This window comes from Ostrea edulis, chromosome 1, assembly GCF_947568905.1.
Source record: "Ostrea edulis chromosome 1, xbOstEdul1.1, whole genome shotgun sequence".
NCBI classification, from domain to species: domain Eukaryota; kingdom Metazoa; phylum Mollusca; class Bivalvia; order Ostreida; family Ostreidae; genus Ostrea; species Ostrea edulis.
Window position 1 is genome coordinate 14,271,086 of NC_079164.1, and position 16,722 is coordinate 14,287,807.

Sequence of the window (16,722 nt, forward strand, 5' to 3'; positions counted from 1 at the left end):
GAAAACATCTTTAGGTAAAGGGGATTTCTCAGTGCTTGTGTATTCTAAAGTACCAGTAATAAATAAGATTTTTCAGCCATGAGGTCACAACACAGAAGTGAATGGTCTGTCCATATTTTACAATCGTTCCAATAACAGCGTCACCGTGTCACTTCGCTTATTTATCGAACGTGCGAATTATTGGGCGACCTACTCATTGATTTCAATGAAACAGGTTTTACTTTCAGTAACTAATCACATCAAAAGAATGGTATAGCCTCTACTGAAACCATACGGCCAAATAACCAATTGTTGAGTCGTATGGTTATCGTCATATGAAACGTTAGCCTGCTCAGTCAAGCGAAGTGACAGGCTGTTTTTGGAATGATAGTAAGGTGAACTGAGTCATAATTTCATATACATGTACTCGTAAACGGTGTCATATGCTATTTCTCTGTGGCTTTTTATCTTCATTGACTTGCCTTTATAGTACCATCAAAGAAATTAAACTTTTTACATTGGAATGGTCACTATTCAGAGGACAGGTGCAGCATTCCCATTGTTCTTAACCTTGACCTCTATTACTGAGATTGAAATACCATTCCAAGGTCTACATCTTTTCAAAAGGTAAACATAAGCCTCTGTTTTATATATATTTTATTGGTAAATCAGTTTTTACATGTACTCGTCAGATTTTTTTTTCCATTCTCACATACTTTCAAAATACATTCATGAAACATTCAATGCACAAATTTTCAAACTCTGTCAGTCACTTCCTTACGGCTTTGATTCCGCGGTCATTCATCTATCTTTTCTTTTTTTTCACAAATACATGCAATATTATATTAAAGATTGAGATCACTTGATTGTTTTGTATAGAAGAACCTACTGCCATTTAATGTCAAACTCGTGGAACAAACGCTTTTCCTTAGGCGTTGTATCCAATTGAAACGCTCTTGATAAAACTCCGCCGGTAGAGGGCGGAGACATCTGAGAGGCAAAGGCGGATCCAAGGTGTGGCACTATGGGTGGGGATCCGACCAGCGGAGCCTCATTTTCAGAACACACACTGTCCGATCGCGTGCGCACTGGGTTTTGAACGACGGGAACCTTCCCCTGATGCCCTTGCAGATTTCCGCCTTTGCACACATCTGTTCCGTTCACTATGTTTTTCTCGGGATGAAAATGAGGCTCTCCTTTCATGTAGTGTCGGTACTCTCTCTGGTCCATTGCGATTTAACTGTTCACCAAGGAAACCAAAAATCAGTCTCAAAGCAAATGAATATTATATGATATAGACAAAGAAAATATTAGAAAATTTTATCACTTATTTCGAGATATAAAGCAAACTTCCAATAAAACTGAGCTAATAAAACTGCGTGCTTACTTACAAGATTCTTGATTTCCTCGTAAGGTTGATGTAACTTCGCTCTGTAGGTTGCCCTTTCTTTAAATGCTGGAGCAGTGCTCGCGATTCCCTCTTTTTATAGTGGAAATTCTTTGTGTTTATTTGGTCATCAGCCAAGATCAATCCGGAATAAACAACAAAGAATCTCAAAATAATCTGACATTGAATATAAATAGCCTCAAAATATGTGTTAACCAGAATTCTCGTACACGTGAGTTAAATGGCATCCTTCGATAGCTATTGATTTCTTGATTCAAAACACCCCCACGTATGGAATACATATTCTATGCGTTGTATTAATTGCCAAAACTTGTTTTTTAAAAGAAGACCAGAATAATCTATAAATAATATCAATGAAATGCATCGTGACATTTATTTGGCATATGCCCCAGCCGAACTGGAGCTAGGGTTATGTTGACAAAACATTCATAGGTAAACGTCCTCTGGAATCAGCGCCCTAGAGAAGCATCTAGAGCATTTAATGATCAGGGACGGGATCCGGTTTGGTCTTTAGAAGGTTGCCTACCGCCAAGTGCTTCCTGTGTTGATGGGATCAACGAACGTTCCCGATCGTTACAAGACAATGTCTAAATATGTAAACGTCACGTGGACAATCTGTTACAAAGAAGTTGTCTAGACTGTTTAAAATCCCAAAAAGAGAACATTACAAATAGCATTTCGTGTGTGTATGTGTGTTTGTCAACAGGAAACGTTTTACACACATGTAAGAATAAATCTTTTGAAATTTTGATTTGTTTAAATCATCCAGACTCAGAAGTCATGACTGCGGTGGGTAGGATGGGACAATTATTAAAGTTGGGGTAGGATTGAAAGTTTTACATGTATGGAGGGGAATTTAAAAATCTTTTCTAAAGAAAAATAAAAGATGGACCAATGGGGTGGGATGGGGATAAAATCTGACATGAGTCACACGACACATGAATATAGAAGAATATAGGGCATCTTCAGATTGGGTCAAGTCATGGCCTCGTTTGGCTTAGATAGAACCATAATATGGATTTTAAAATTCGTGGGAGTAAAGAGGACGCGTTCTACGCATGCCCCACAACTCGCTGCCCGGGGTTGCTCTTCGATGGAAAGGAACAGAGGCCGACCAAATGAGACGTGGAGGCGAACCGTCCTTAAAGACCTGGGGATCAGAAGTCTGATCATGGAGACAGCGCCTTGAGTAGCTGCAGACAGAGTCAGGTGGCGATCCCTTGTAGTCGCCCCAAACACAAGACGACGCGGAGGGATTGAGTGAGTGATTAAATAATCACAGCAGGACCAGGTTGACACAGGTGAGAGTTATTGTCCACGGGTCTCTTGTTTGGACCTGTGCAGAAAATACTGCCACAAATTATGTATTGGAAATCACGAAGTAATTTAGACCTATAATCTGTATATCGATAAATTACAGACACACGGAGACTTTAACTGTTAAAAATAAAGATAAATGGCACTTCTTCAGAGTACTTCGAATGTAATGTCGGTGTAAGACAAGGGGGAAATTTATCTCATTTTTTATTTTCCTTGTATATTGATGACCTAGAAAAATTTTTATTAGGAAAAGACATAATTGGGCTACAGAGTATAGAGAGCGCAGTTGAAGATGACTTAATGGTGTACGTGAAAATGTTGATTTTATTTTATGCTAATCACACTGTTTTAATGACTGAGTCTGCCGATGGTTTACAAAATGCTCTGAATGCTTTTGATATATATTGTAAACAGTGGAAACTTAATGTAAATGTGGATAAAACAAAAATATTGATTTTTTCCAAAGGTCCATTGCTAAAGAAGGAGTTTTATTATAACAAAAATAGTATAGAAAATGTAAAAGAATTTAAATATTTAGGGATTACACTAACAAGAATCGGAACATTTTGTAAAGCTAAAAAGCACTTATGTGAACAAGCACAAAAAGCTATGTATGGTGCGATACGAAAAATTAGACAATTTAATTTATCTGTAGAATGTCAACTTAATCTATTTGGTAAAGTGGTTGTACCTGTTTTACTTTATGGATGTGAAATTTGGGGTTATGAAAATCTTGATATAATTGAACGTGTACATTTAAAATTTTTGAAAACCATTTTTAATTTGAAAAGCTCAACTCCTGTTATATGATATACGGAGAACCTAGGCGTTTTCCGATGTATATCAAGGTTTATTCAAGAATGATTACATACTGGACAAAATTGTTACACTCAGAAAATAAAATTGTTAATATTGTTTATAGATATTTTTGTACCCAGTATGAAAAAGTTGGATATAAAAACCCTTGGACTGACTGTGTTCAAAACATTTTAAACATGTGTGGACTTTCAAATATTTGGAATGAGCAAGGTTATTGCGTAAATGTTAAATGGTTATCTACATGATTTTGAAAGATCAATTTATTCAGAAGTGGTCTTCTGATATTGATGACTCTTCTAAGGGCCAGGTTTATAAACTCTTCAAACATTGTTTTGGTGTAGAAATATGTACTTACTCTGCCTGTAAAATTAAGAAAATTATTTATGAAATTTCGCACTTCAAATCACCGATTACCCTTAGAGACAGGAAGATGGCATGGTATTCCCCTAAATGAAAGACTATGTACGTTTTGTAATAAAGGAGAAATAGGAGATGAATTCCATTTTATTTTACCGTGTCCAACTTTTTCACAATTAAGGAAAAAATACATAGACCATTTTTGTTTATGAAAGACCAAATGTTCTGAAGTTTTCTAATCTATTGTCGACTCAAGATATGAAAATATTAAGAAATATCTGTGTTTTTATTTCTTATATTTATGAGATTGTTTGTTGTTCTTCGTAATTGTTCTTCTGCTACCCTTTAAACGTATTACTATTATGTTTATTTATACATACATTGTATTTCATGTTTCCCTCTGGTATCTAAGAAAGCTGTATTATTCCATATATGAACCTCTGACGATTTTTCTTGCATGTACATTGCATTATATTTATTGTACCTCATGTACCGTTTAACATGGTTTGAGCGAAATTGAATTAATATATAAAAACATGCCAACAAGGTTTGAATCAATCGACGATGTGACATTTTTTATTATACAGTTACTTGTGTTTATCTTTGTTTTATCTATATTTCTGGATGAAAGATAGGGGGAGAGAGAGTTCAAACGTGTATATATATATATATATATATATATATATATATATACATAAAGATAGGGGGAGAGAGAGTTCAAACGTGTATATATATATATATATATATATATATATATATATATATATATATATATATATATATATATATATACATAAAGATAGGGGGGGGGAGTTCAAACGTGTGTGTGTATATATATATATATATATATATATATATATATATATACATAAAGATAGGGGGGGGAGAGTTCAAACGTGTATATATATATATATATATATATATATATATATACATAAAGATAGGGGGGGGGGGAGAGAGTTCAAACGTGTGTGTGTATATATATATATATATATATATATATATATATATTACATTCGTAAAATTATGCATATGACGAAAGCATACTTTCAACAGTAGTTTTAAAAACTGTGTTAACATTATAGTATTTGTTACATTTACAAAATAATCGATCACAGTAAAACTATACTCTTTGATCCGCTCACTTACTTTTGTATTGAACTTGGAGTGCTGTATTTTAAATGATGTGCACGTGGTGATGATTTTTTATCTTTTTTTTTCTCTCTCTTTTTCTCTTTTTTTTTTTTTTTTTTTTTTTTTTTTTTTTTTTTGCCGAGTATGTATAGTTGTATTTGCGAGTAAAGAGAAATAACTGACGTATCTTAAGATTAAGCTTTCTTGGTCAGACTGGAAAGGTTCTCTCCCTTTTCGTCCAAAATAGATTGCAAAAATTATTATTCAGCATTTTTTTTTTTTTAAATCAATACCTATCGAGTAATGCGCAGTTTGTTATCATTGCGAATTCAAAACGAATTTCAAAGTTTTTTCGGTTTTAAATGTGATAATTTTAACCAAGCATAAATCACAATCAATCCATAGTTTGGAGACTGTGTTGACGTCACAATGCCAATCCAACCAATTACAGTCTACTCCAGGGAAATTGAAATTCAGGGGACCAGCTGATTATTTTCAATATATCAGAAGTTCGAAATAAACGGGCTTGGATCTTTTTCCTCTTAAGAAAATATTGTTTTTAATTTCAATTCGGATTAGTTGAGTTAATTTTTTTGTAAACATATTATACATAAAATAAAATGAAACTAAGTTGCCCATTGCTAACACACACACACGCACGCACGCACGCACGCGCGCTAACTCCAGGTAATGACCAGTATTGGAAGTCCCTGCGATACTTTCAACATTGTGGTATGTTTTCCCGTCGCCATGTAGAAACCGAGATCGAAGGCAATCAATGAATAAATTTGACCCCTCTAGAACTGAATTCTCATTATAAAAAGATTTCAAATTAACCGACGGTTTGGGGCTGATAAAAATAGAAAATGTTGGATATTCACTTTTATTTTGAAATAAGCGATATTTCTGAATAACTGTTTTTAATATATGTGGAGTGAGCTGTAGGTTCCATGACTGTTCCAAATTGTTCACTGATTAGTTCTTGGCCATGGGATATTACAATGACACTTACAAAAAAATTTTATGTTTATTTTTTTGGTATCTATTTTGCAAATATTACCTAACTTTCATAACGCACGCTGTTCACTTGTTTACACATCGGTACACCGGTACATGTAACACCGCTGCGTATTATCTGCAAAACAGACGTAAAAAAGTAAACATTAAATGCTTCATAAACAACATGAAAGCACAAGTCTCCCAAAATGAAATGGTTCCTTTCCTCTGAATCCGCCACTACAATCTTAGCAAACTAGTATAGAGAGAGAGAGAGTGAGGGGAGCTAACAAAGCAGCCATTATATTCTCGGTTGCTCGCTTCAAACTCTCAAAACTTCGGTATTAATCGTGATAATGCATAAACATATTCCCAGTCGAAAGCCAGAATATTGTTCTGTCTTGCAATACTTTTAAAAAATGATTTGTAAACCTGACTTCACAGAAACTTGGAAAAATTGCGTCCAACTTCCGAGAATTAGGTCGCCGTCGTTAACCCTACACCATTTTCTCCATGCAATTTTCCTTCATTACGTTGGATTTTATGCATCCGTCATAGACCAACTTAGAATTACCGTTTAAAATGTAGCTACCTTTGGTCACCCTCACAATATTTGAATGCATGACTTCATTATTTCAGCCAGTTTTTTGGTGGGGGGTTTTTTGGGGTTTTTTTTTTTTTTTTTTTTTTTACCTGTATTCATTCTGTCACAACTTTTTTTTTATTTGCTTCTAATAAAACCACAAAAACTTTATATTTCCTGGTACCCCTTGGTCCATAGGTGGTTTATTCGTTGACCAAATAAAGATACAAGGAATGCTTGTCATCAGAGTTACCCGTCATTACTCAATCCAGGATACTTCATTCCGTCGTACATTTTTTTTTTCGAACTCTTCTCATTCCGGGACGCTTTATACATCTATATATGTTGTCAAATTAACTTATTCTGGTAGTCCTTGCTCCAGAGATGTTACATCTTTTTACCGAATTAAAAAATATTGTATATTAGTGGAGATATTGACTCCTTTTTATATCTCGCTACTCCATTCCGGAGTTTGCGGTCATTGGAACGAGAGTGTTATAACAAAAGATCTTAAAACTTAGAACGCACTCTCCTCGATCCTCATTGAGCATGTTTCGGGTTTGTTTTTTAATCTCCGAATTTTGCTTCTAGAATGTTTCCCTTTTCGTTTTATTTTAATCTAAGCTACATGCATGATACCGGTATCAAATTAAGGAAGGAAACTTTCTTCTGTTTGCTATATACCGAAAAGTTAATTGTTTTTAATGGTCGCAGTTGAATCAGGTGGAAAAGGTGAAACCATGGGAACTGAGATTATGTTTATCAAATTTATTTCAATATAAAAAAAGTATACAAAATACTGCATGTGTAAATGATGATCAAAGAAATAAAATACAAAACATAAAACCAATATACAATTGATAATGTTTGCCTTTCTGAAAAGCAAACAGCTGAGAACAGTTATTGCACTGTACACGGTACAGAAAACATCCATATCGTTGACGTGAGTAGTTTGAGATCACATGAGGTTATTGCCATTTGAAGTCTAGTTCATGCTTCAGGTGTTTATCACCCTTCAAATGCAACATGTCCGTCTGAAATGCCTTGGTCAGAATTCCTCCAGTGAAGGACGACGACCCAGTTGATGAGGGGGATCCAACGACTGGAGAGGCGGGCTCGCCCTCAGACCCCACGCTATAGGATCGTATCCTTAGTGGTGGGAGCGGGGCGCTTGTCTTTTTCTGCTCCAGGTCGTGTTTGATTTCGTGTCGGAATCGACCATTTTTGTAAACATCCACTCCTTTCATTATGTTTGTTTCAGGGTGGAAATGTGGCATGTCCACGTAGTTTCTCAGTTCTCTTCTATCCATCTTAAATCTGTAATAAATATATAAATAAATAACTTTTGTATAGATAATGTAGTTCTTTTTATATATATATATATAATGAAGAGGCATACAATGATTTCAAAAGTACAAGTATACATATAGTATATGCATATCTAAGTATATTCACAGTCAGTACAGATTGATAATTTGTTCAATATTTCATATTTCATTGCAGCTCTCTTTAAAAAAAATAATAATAACTTAATCAATCCTATCACCCCCACCTCCAATATTTCCTTTTCTGTCAGGACATTTTTGGAGTGTGCGAGATAATCCTTGACCAATACTAGTTTGCTCCTATATATGCAGACAAATGAAAATAAATGCCACTTTTGAAAATGCACAAGGGTATGAACTGTGGCGTTTTATACCGGCATACTTCATGAAGCGCGCGTGCTTCATGAAAACTCTGCTAACGTGAAGCGCTGCTGTTCATGCCCTCACGCATTTCCAAAACTGATTTGGTTTTTAATATTTACATTTTACTTTCATTTCTTTCAGAACATTTCCAGTCGTTGAAATAGACTCGAAGGCAAAAACATTGGAAATTTTCTTCACAGAATAGTGCCGTTACAGTAACATGTTAATAGTAACTTTGCAGTCAACATCTATCATCATATCAAAATCTACAATCCCAGGCAGTACGCAATGTTTTTATTGAACCGTTAAATATGAAACTTTTTTTCCTGAATCCTGTCTCGATATATTTTGCAGAGCTGGGTATTGCCAGATATTTTGCAGAGCTGGGTATTGCCAGATATCTTCACGCAATGTATTGCAATACTTTAATGCATTAAACTTTTTACAGGGTTATTTCGGGTTGTCTACATTTTCTCGTAAGAAAGAAAATGAATTTTTTCTGATAATTTTCAAGGTTATTTTTCAATTGAATTAAAAATAAAGATACATTTTCCTTACTATGAATAATATACCAGAACCGCAATATGATATATAATATTTATCATTATCGTGCAAAACAATGGTGTTTTGCATTGCTTAAATTTTGTGTTACACTAATAAGAGAAACCCCAAACGATCGAACGAAAACAAAGAATGAAAAAAACAACCTTACCTTTAATTGTAGCGGGAAATCGTACTATGACGAACAGCTGCGCCGCCGCTTTATAAACCCTCTCCATTCACCACGTGGTATTGTTTACAAACAATGTGAATCGCTTTTCCTTGACCTACTTGGTCGGCCATGGAAAATGTTGATAAGCACGCAGACACCTCAAACGGCTGGTTTGCCACGTGTACATGATTTCATGTGAACCCGGCTCATCAATGTCTGTTTACGCCAATGCTGAGTCTGCTGAATCAGAGATTTTATTGAAAATTTGTTTTTACAATAAACGTTCACAAGATTTTTTTGTCTATTGTAAATTCTCTATTTCAAAACTATGATTATCTCCTATTTTCCAATGGTATTTTGTTTAAATTTACATATATACTGACTTTATGTAATTATTCTTTGTATTTGATCTCAAAGTGACCCTGTGGTAAAAAAAAAAAAAATTAAATAAAAATTGACCCTGTGATGAACTCTTTCCCAAGATGTTGCCTAGCTAAGGCTTCTGGGGTTTAGTGGAACTCTGAGGCACAGGACCTTATTAGACTGAACATGTCTGTTGACACAGATAAAACACATCCTTTGAGTACAGTGCAGTTGTAGTACTCGTTGTTAATGATCGCCTGACAAAGAATGCGCTGCAGAAATCGTCAATATGATCGGACGTGACTTTCTCAATGTTTACAACGAGATTCAAGGACCCGCCACACGTGCGTCTGACTAATTTTCAAAATTTAGTAACTCTATCCTAGTCAGACGCTTTAAACTTTGATGAATTTTTAAGTGGTTGCATTTGTTCGTGTGCATATTGTCATTGTATGCCACTAAGTGTAAACAGATCGATATTGTCGGCAGTGCGCGCGATTTATTTATGGTTGTGTTAGTGCGTCTGGGGAAATTGGATTTTTTTAGTCTTTCGTTAAATCAAATGTGCATATGGGGAAATGAGAAATTTATTTTCATTGTTTTGTTAGAATTATTCCTTATTGATAACTTGTATAAAAGTTCTGAATAACAGGGTTCACAATCTTAATTGCTGTTTTCACTAAGTTTCATTTTCATTCAATACAAATCAAATATTGTTAATTACATTTACGATTTTATACAAAAATATTGTAGGTACATGTACTCTCCGGAATGGCAGTTTCAAAGATCTACACAAACTATTGAAACTCTAAATCTAACAATATTCATGTTTGCTTCATCTGCACTTCAACTATTTATCAATCAATCTAGATTTGTGAATGCATATTGCCATACAAGCACCCCAAACAGATCTGATACGTGAATAAAAACATATGTAAGGCATATATGGGTTTTCAAGGTACTTTTATTCAGTGAGCAAATATATTAATCAAACTAGAATTTTTAACCACCTGTATTACAAGTGTCATTTTAATATTTTTTCTTCAAATAATGTGTTCATTGTAATGCACTTAAATTTTCCACATTGTATTAGTGTATTTACATGTATGAATGATATTTTATATATTCATAAGTTTTAAAAACATACAAATCTCCTTACATAAATGATAGTATCAATTTATCTTTTTATAAAGTGAGTATTTAAAATTGTTTCTATTTCTAAATCAAATAATTAACGTTATTTTGACGTTACTGAAATTGACACCAACAATGCGCACAACGTCACATCAGTGTGTTGTCAGTCATAACGTGTAAGTTGTCTGAAATTGTGTCCAATCATTTTGTATATTGCCTACTACATGTATTATACAATGAAATATGTTAAAATCATAAGAAATGACTGTTTCTTCTCTGAGCATCCGGCGTTAGAAATCATGGGTCTTTCGGATATGACCTTAAAAAGAACTCTCACTGCTGCCGCCCTGAGCTCCATACATGGATAAAAATTTGTGGCATTTCACCTACAACAGGTGACGTCACTATATGAGTGAACAAACAAAAAAAAAGCCAATCATGTTATCTCTTATTCGTGATCCTGTTCTTTCACTCTCACATTTGAGCCCGCACTAATGGAAAAAAAATTGCGAGTTAGTTACAAGTTTCTCCAACTCCAGTTTGTTAAAAAAAAAATTATCCAGATTTGCAACACATTTCTGGTCAATCCTATATAGCTGTTATTGGTTAGGTGAAAATAACGAACAGTGATATCGATCTATCTCATAACTCCTATATATAATACAAAATTAAAAATAGGGCAAACACGGACCCCTGGATAAACCAAAGGTGCCACGGAGGAGAATCCCCTGTCGAGCGGCCACACCCGCCGTGAGCCCTATGTCTTGATCGGGTAAACGGAGTAATCCGTAGTCATATTCAGTGTGTAAAGAACTGTCTCAATATGGTATGAAACATTTCAGGCAACATTTGACCCAATGACAGGTTGTTTTGGTAAATTAGATCGTTATAACAACCATAGAATTTGCGAAATGCTGACTCTAAACTATGCAGTGAGATTGGTCTGATTGAAATACACCATACCGCAAGCTCTCGACGTTTTAAATATATATAATGGGGGGAAAATCGTTTTCCTTTAAACAGTGTGTTTACAGAAGGACAACTTTATATTACAAATATTCAATACGTTGAGAGCCTGTACATCATACTAGATGTGTATCAATTCCTCTTCTCTGAGACAGATTGCATAATAATCCTCAGCCTTACATGTAATTGAGTCTTACGCTCAATTAGTAATCATCAGTATCAGTTTGTGTAATAAAGTTGTTAATTTCATAATTCTGTATACCAAACAATATATTTTCAATTGTTCAAAACAAAACAAAACTCCTCATATTACTGGGCTGATACATTATCTTTTTTTCAAATACAAAGTTGAAAAATTTGTAGCAATTAAATCATGTGAAGTTTTGAAATTTGACAGACTTTGGGAAAACTGGAAAACTATTTTTGATCTGTAACCTAGAATAAGAAGTATGAAGTATTCAACCAATTATGCTGAACTAGTAGTGTGAAAGAGTGTGAGAATGTATAAAATGATTAATATGTATCTTCATTACTATTACTGATAATTATGTGAATATGGAAAAAGAATAAATAATTTAAAAAAATCGTAAATAATATAATATAGCACTTGTATACCATCTGAATGATTTGTTACAAATGTAATTTGTAGTTTATTGTTTAAAAATCGTCTGCTCGGTATCTGAATTCGCAGTATTTTGAATGTTCGGGATTGTCCGAGCATCTTATTATGTAATCTGCACAGCGTATTCAATGTTCCCAGGACTATAAATTCTTTTAAAGTTTCTCTAGCTGTTCATGCCTGGACAAGGATTTTGTTCTCTGTGGCCTCAGTTTGAATCATATGTGTTCAAGAATACGGTGTTGCAAAGAACAAGTAATGTTAACAACAACAACAAAAAGTTCTTGTGTATTGAATTTATTCTTTTTCTTTCTTTTTTTTTTTTTTTTCGGTGTTTTTTTCCCCTTACAATTTATAAAAAAAGTATACAAAATACTGTATGATAAGACAAATATGTTTGTAAGTCTATGATCAAATGAAAACAAATAGGAAATGTCGAACACAACGATTACCCCGATACCTAACGACATTTACAATGGATTGTCCTTGCTTTCTGAAAGGCCTGGAACCACCAACAGTCATTGCACAATGAACGCTGTAGAAAATTTCAATATCGTTGACGTGAGTAGTTCGAGATCACATGCTTGCCATGTGGAAGTCTAGTTCATGAATCAGGTGTTTCCCACCGATCACGTGCATCATGACCACCTGAATACTTTGGTAAGAATTCCTCCAGAGAATCCAGATGATGAGGGGGATCCAACGACTGGAGAGGCGGGCTCGCCCTCAGATTCCACGCTGTAGGATCGTATCCTTAGTGGTGGGAGCGGGGCGCTTGTCTTTTTCTGCTCCAGGTCGTGTTTGATTTCGTGTCGGAATCGACCATTTTTGTAAACATCCACTCCTTTCATTATGTTTGTTTCAGGGTGGAAATGTGGCATGTCCACGTAGTTTCTCAGTTCTCTTCTATCCATCTTAATTCTGTACCAAAAGAAAGATATATGCCTTCAATATAAATCCTCTCACATTCCTAACGATATTTCGTTTTCAGTCTAGACAGCTCTAAAATCTTGTCTGGGAGAAGGAAATAGTGTCAAAAAAGATACCAGAAGCGGATCCAGTAATTTTTGAAGGGGATGCCATTAATTTCGGTTTTCAGAGGGTTGTTCCACCCTCAAAATGCGTTATTTTTACCTTTAAAAGCAAAATTTCTGACAAGGGAGGGGGGGGGGGTTCCAACCAACTGGAACCATCCCTCTGGATCCGCCACTGGAAACGTTTATCACACTTTGAGAAATGTTCCAAAAATGTAGATTGTAATTCGAATTTTTGGGGTATGATTACACTTTGCCAGTTACAATCTACTTAGCCTATATTGATATCCAGAGGACCGACCTGAATTGTTCATTATATCCAAATTTCAATATTATCGATTTTGAGCCATATTCAGATAATATTGCTGGGAATTTATTTTTACTTTAATGTAACAGCTGATAGTTCAGTATAAACAACTTGAATATAAGTGGAGCAGACTACATAAATCTCTGCTGCTTCAATTTATTATTCAAATTTACATAAAAACCTACAGTCAGTGATTAATGAATTAGATTTCAAACAGTTAAGATTGGAATAAGATATCTAGTTTGTAATATGGGAGATATGTAACAATGGAAGCCTGCTGTAATTAATAATTTGTCTACTCTGCCATTATTTTCATACCCACCATAATACAAAGAACAATTATTTCTGCATGATATTGTAGCACATGATTTAATACTCATTTAATTATACTATCATGATACCAAATCAAAAAAAATAAATAAATATATCAAAAATTTTACATTCATATCTGAATGATATTGCAAAGCACGATTTAATACCCATTCAATTATTCCACCTTGATACCAAATTAGAAATAAAATAAACATTGCAGCACATGATATTATAAAATTAATACCCATTCAACCATTTTCAAAACGTATGTAAAATCCTACCTTTCTATACAACAGGAATCATCAATCGATGCTTACAACTGTCGTGCCGCTGCTTATATCAGAGTTCCATTTACCACGTGGTGTTGTTTACAAACTTTTCCTTGACCTAGTTGGAAACCCATGGAAAATGTTTATAAGCACGCAGACACCTTAAATTCCATCAACATGCTACACGGTGGAGTAAACTCATTTATATGTCACAAAATCTGTTTACACTCAGTTACATGTGTTAACATGCTGAGTCTGCCAAATAACCGCACTGTTGAATCACGACAGGTGCTAGGGTTCGGGAAAACAACCCCACCCCCTTAAATAACTTACATAATTGAATTAATTAATTTTGTTTTATTTATGTTGTTGAATTTTTTTTTCTGATGAATGTCAACAATTGCTTGTAACCCAAAAGTCCAAAATAAACTCTTTTAACCAAAAACAAAAACCATCACTGGATGATAGTAAAAGGGCTTATTTTGAGTTATTTTGGACTGTTGGGGTATGCAAGACATTTAATATTGACATGCATCGGAAATGTTTTTATCAATTCTAATATATATATACATGTATATATATATATATATATATATATATATATATATATATATATATATATGATCAAATAAACTTATTTAGATTATGAAGGAGGAGGGGGTGGGGGACTGAACCCAAGCACCTGTGTGAACGAATTAAGAAAATAGTCCTTTTTCATGTCTTAAAATTGTTTTGAAAGTCTTGTGTTGCTCATCATGACTTAATGTGAATTGTTGATCATTGAATTAAGATTTTTATTTTTGATGGTATACTTCTAGATTGCATCTTATTACAATTTTCACTGTATTTAACCTCAGTGTCCCTGTGGTGATGTTTACTTCGTATTCTGGACGGTCCTACAGTCAACATTGGGCGTCTTTACAAACTTGTTGATACAAACACGTAAAATACATTTTAATAATTTCTATGTAAGTAGGTCAAAATGCAAATATTCACTAGTGACAGAGTGCAGGAAACATACACAAACAGACTGTTTGATTGGACGTGACTTTTTTGTTTACAATGAGTGTCAATGCCCTTAGTGTCTGACTAACAATGTAGCTAGTCAGTCAAACCATTTATTAAAAGACTTTAGTTGAAGACACGAGTTATCCTTTTCTAAGTTCTTTGAGTTTTCAGAACTTATGCTTAATCCCATTACAATACAATAAAATATGACCAAGCCAGGAGCCTCAAATTGACACACCGTGTCTGTTGACACAGACCAAAACAAAAACAAAAACGATTCAAAATGGAAGAAAATATAATCTCTTCGTCTTTAGAAGGGATCCCGTGTCACATTGCAAGTGATTATTCCGTTTTTTAACGAGTACATGGCAAAGAGTGCAAAAATCCCCCAAATACCAAAAACTTCAACCCCACCCCCAGAAGAAAAAAAACATCATCCCACCCACTACCCAAAGAGGGGAAGAAAAAATTGCACAATAACAGATTGAAAACAACACGGAGAGTGTTTGATCGGACGTGACTCTCCCGGTGTTTACAGGGAGATCAGGTGATGACACACCGCACGTGTCTGACTAATTTTGCCAATTTTAACTATATTGAAGCGATATAATCTTTGAATAAATGAATTTATGCTATCACGTAAAAACATAAATTCATTTATGTATACAAAAATCACATTTGTTATTTTAGTGTTGATTTCCCTGTTGTTGTTTTTATGGTAATGCCGCGGGAAACAGATCGACTCTTGACTAATTAATATAAATGTGATTCCGTACCAGCAATAAAACAAGCCCATACCAAACATTTCGAGAGGCGAAGGACAAGTAAAAAGAAAAACAATTGATATATTTTCAAAATCTCCAGAGGCCAATAATTTTTGTGAGCACTTACAGAGTGGGACATGCTTTCCATATGGTAGGTCGGTTATAACAGAAAAGTGGAAATTCATTAAACAAACATAGTTGACGATTTGTCTAATGCTAAAGGAAAAGTTAAGCTTATCATTTTGTTAAAATATGAATGAAAGCTAATCGATGAAGTTAATATGTGTAAATTTGTCCACGGATAAACATACACACACACACTAACACACACCTAGCCTGTATTTACGCTTTTCCCACTAGCTAAATCATTGTTATACCCTCGAGATCGAGGGCAAACCGTCTTTGTTTAATCTGTCTGTCCGTGACTTTTACTTTCTTTGATTTCTATACCTCCTATTTTAAGAATACATATACCATGAAGTAGAAATAGGTCCTTAATTTATAGCTATAGTATACAGAACAAAAGGACATGCGAAATAGAATAGATAGTCCCTTATTTTTTTATGTCAAATTTTGAAACTTGAGTGCAATCTCCGATCCAAACAAAAACAAAACCAAAAAACCCCGACATATGTGTAGAGAGTATGACAGTCCTATCAACAAACGCATACAAAGATAAGATCGAAGGTTGTATTTAAATGCAATAATACACTGCGTTTTAGCTACGTTGGTAATTTGAATGAAAATTTGACGAAATGGCTAAAAAACGTATTTTATGACGTAGAACACGATGCATTTTCTACAGGATGAAATACACGGGGCAACGCTGCCCAGTGGTTAAGGCTCTCACTTCACAACCGGAGGTCCCGAGTTCGATTCTGGATCCCGGAGCCGCATCAAACCTAAGACGTAGTGAGTGTTCACTCGCCAAGTTCCAGTGTTAGCAGTCT

The 16,722-nt window shown here is 34.5% G+C and overlaps 2 long non-coding RNA genes across 3 annotated transcripts; both read right to left on the reverse strand.

The window, feature by feature from the left end:
- Positions 1–619: 619 nt before the first annotated feature.
- Positions 620–2,025, reverse strand: LOC130051218 (uncharacterized). Its single transcript, XR_008799630.1, has 2 exons — positions 1,367–2,025; positions 620–1,219 (listed from the first exon to the last, which is right to left on the reverse strand). It is a non-coding gene; the product is annotated as an uncharacterized LOC130051218 (long non-coding RNA).
- Positions 2,026–7,349: 5,324 nt separating this feature from the next.
- On the reverse strand, positions 7,350–12,343 carry LOC130051219 (uncharacterized). Of its 2 annotated transcripts, XR_008799632.1 has the most exons (3): positions 9,456–9,623; positions 8,997–9,233; positions 7,350–7,913 (listed from the first exon to the last, which is right to left on the reverse strand). It is a non-coding gene; the product is annotated as an uncharacterized LOC130051219 (long non-coding RNA). The 2 variants fall into 2 exon arrangements; XR_008799631.1 differs by having other exon boundaries at positions 8,997–12,343.
- Positions 12,344–16,722: the final 4,379 nt, after the last annotated feature.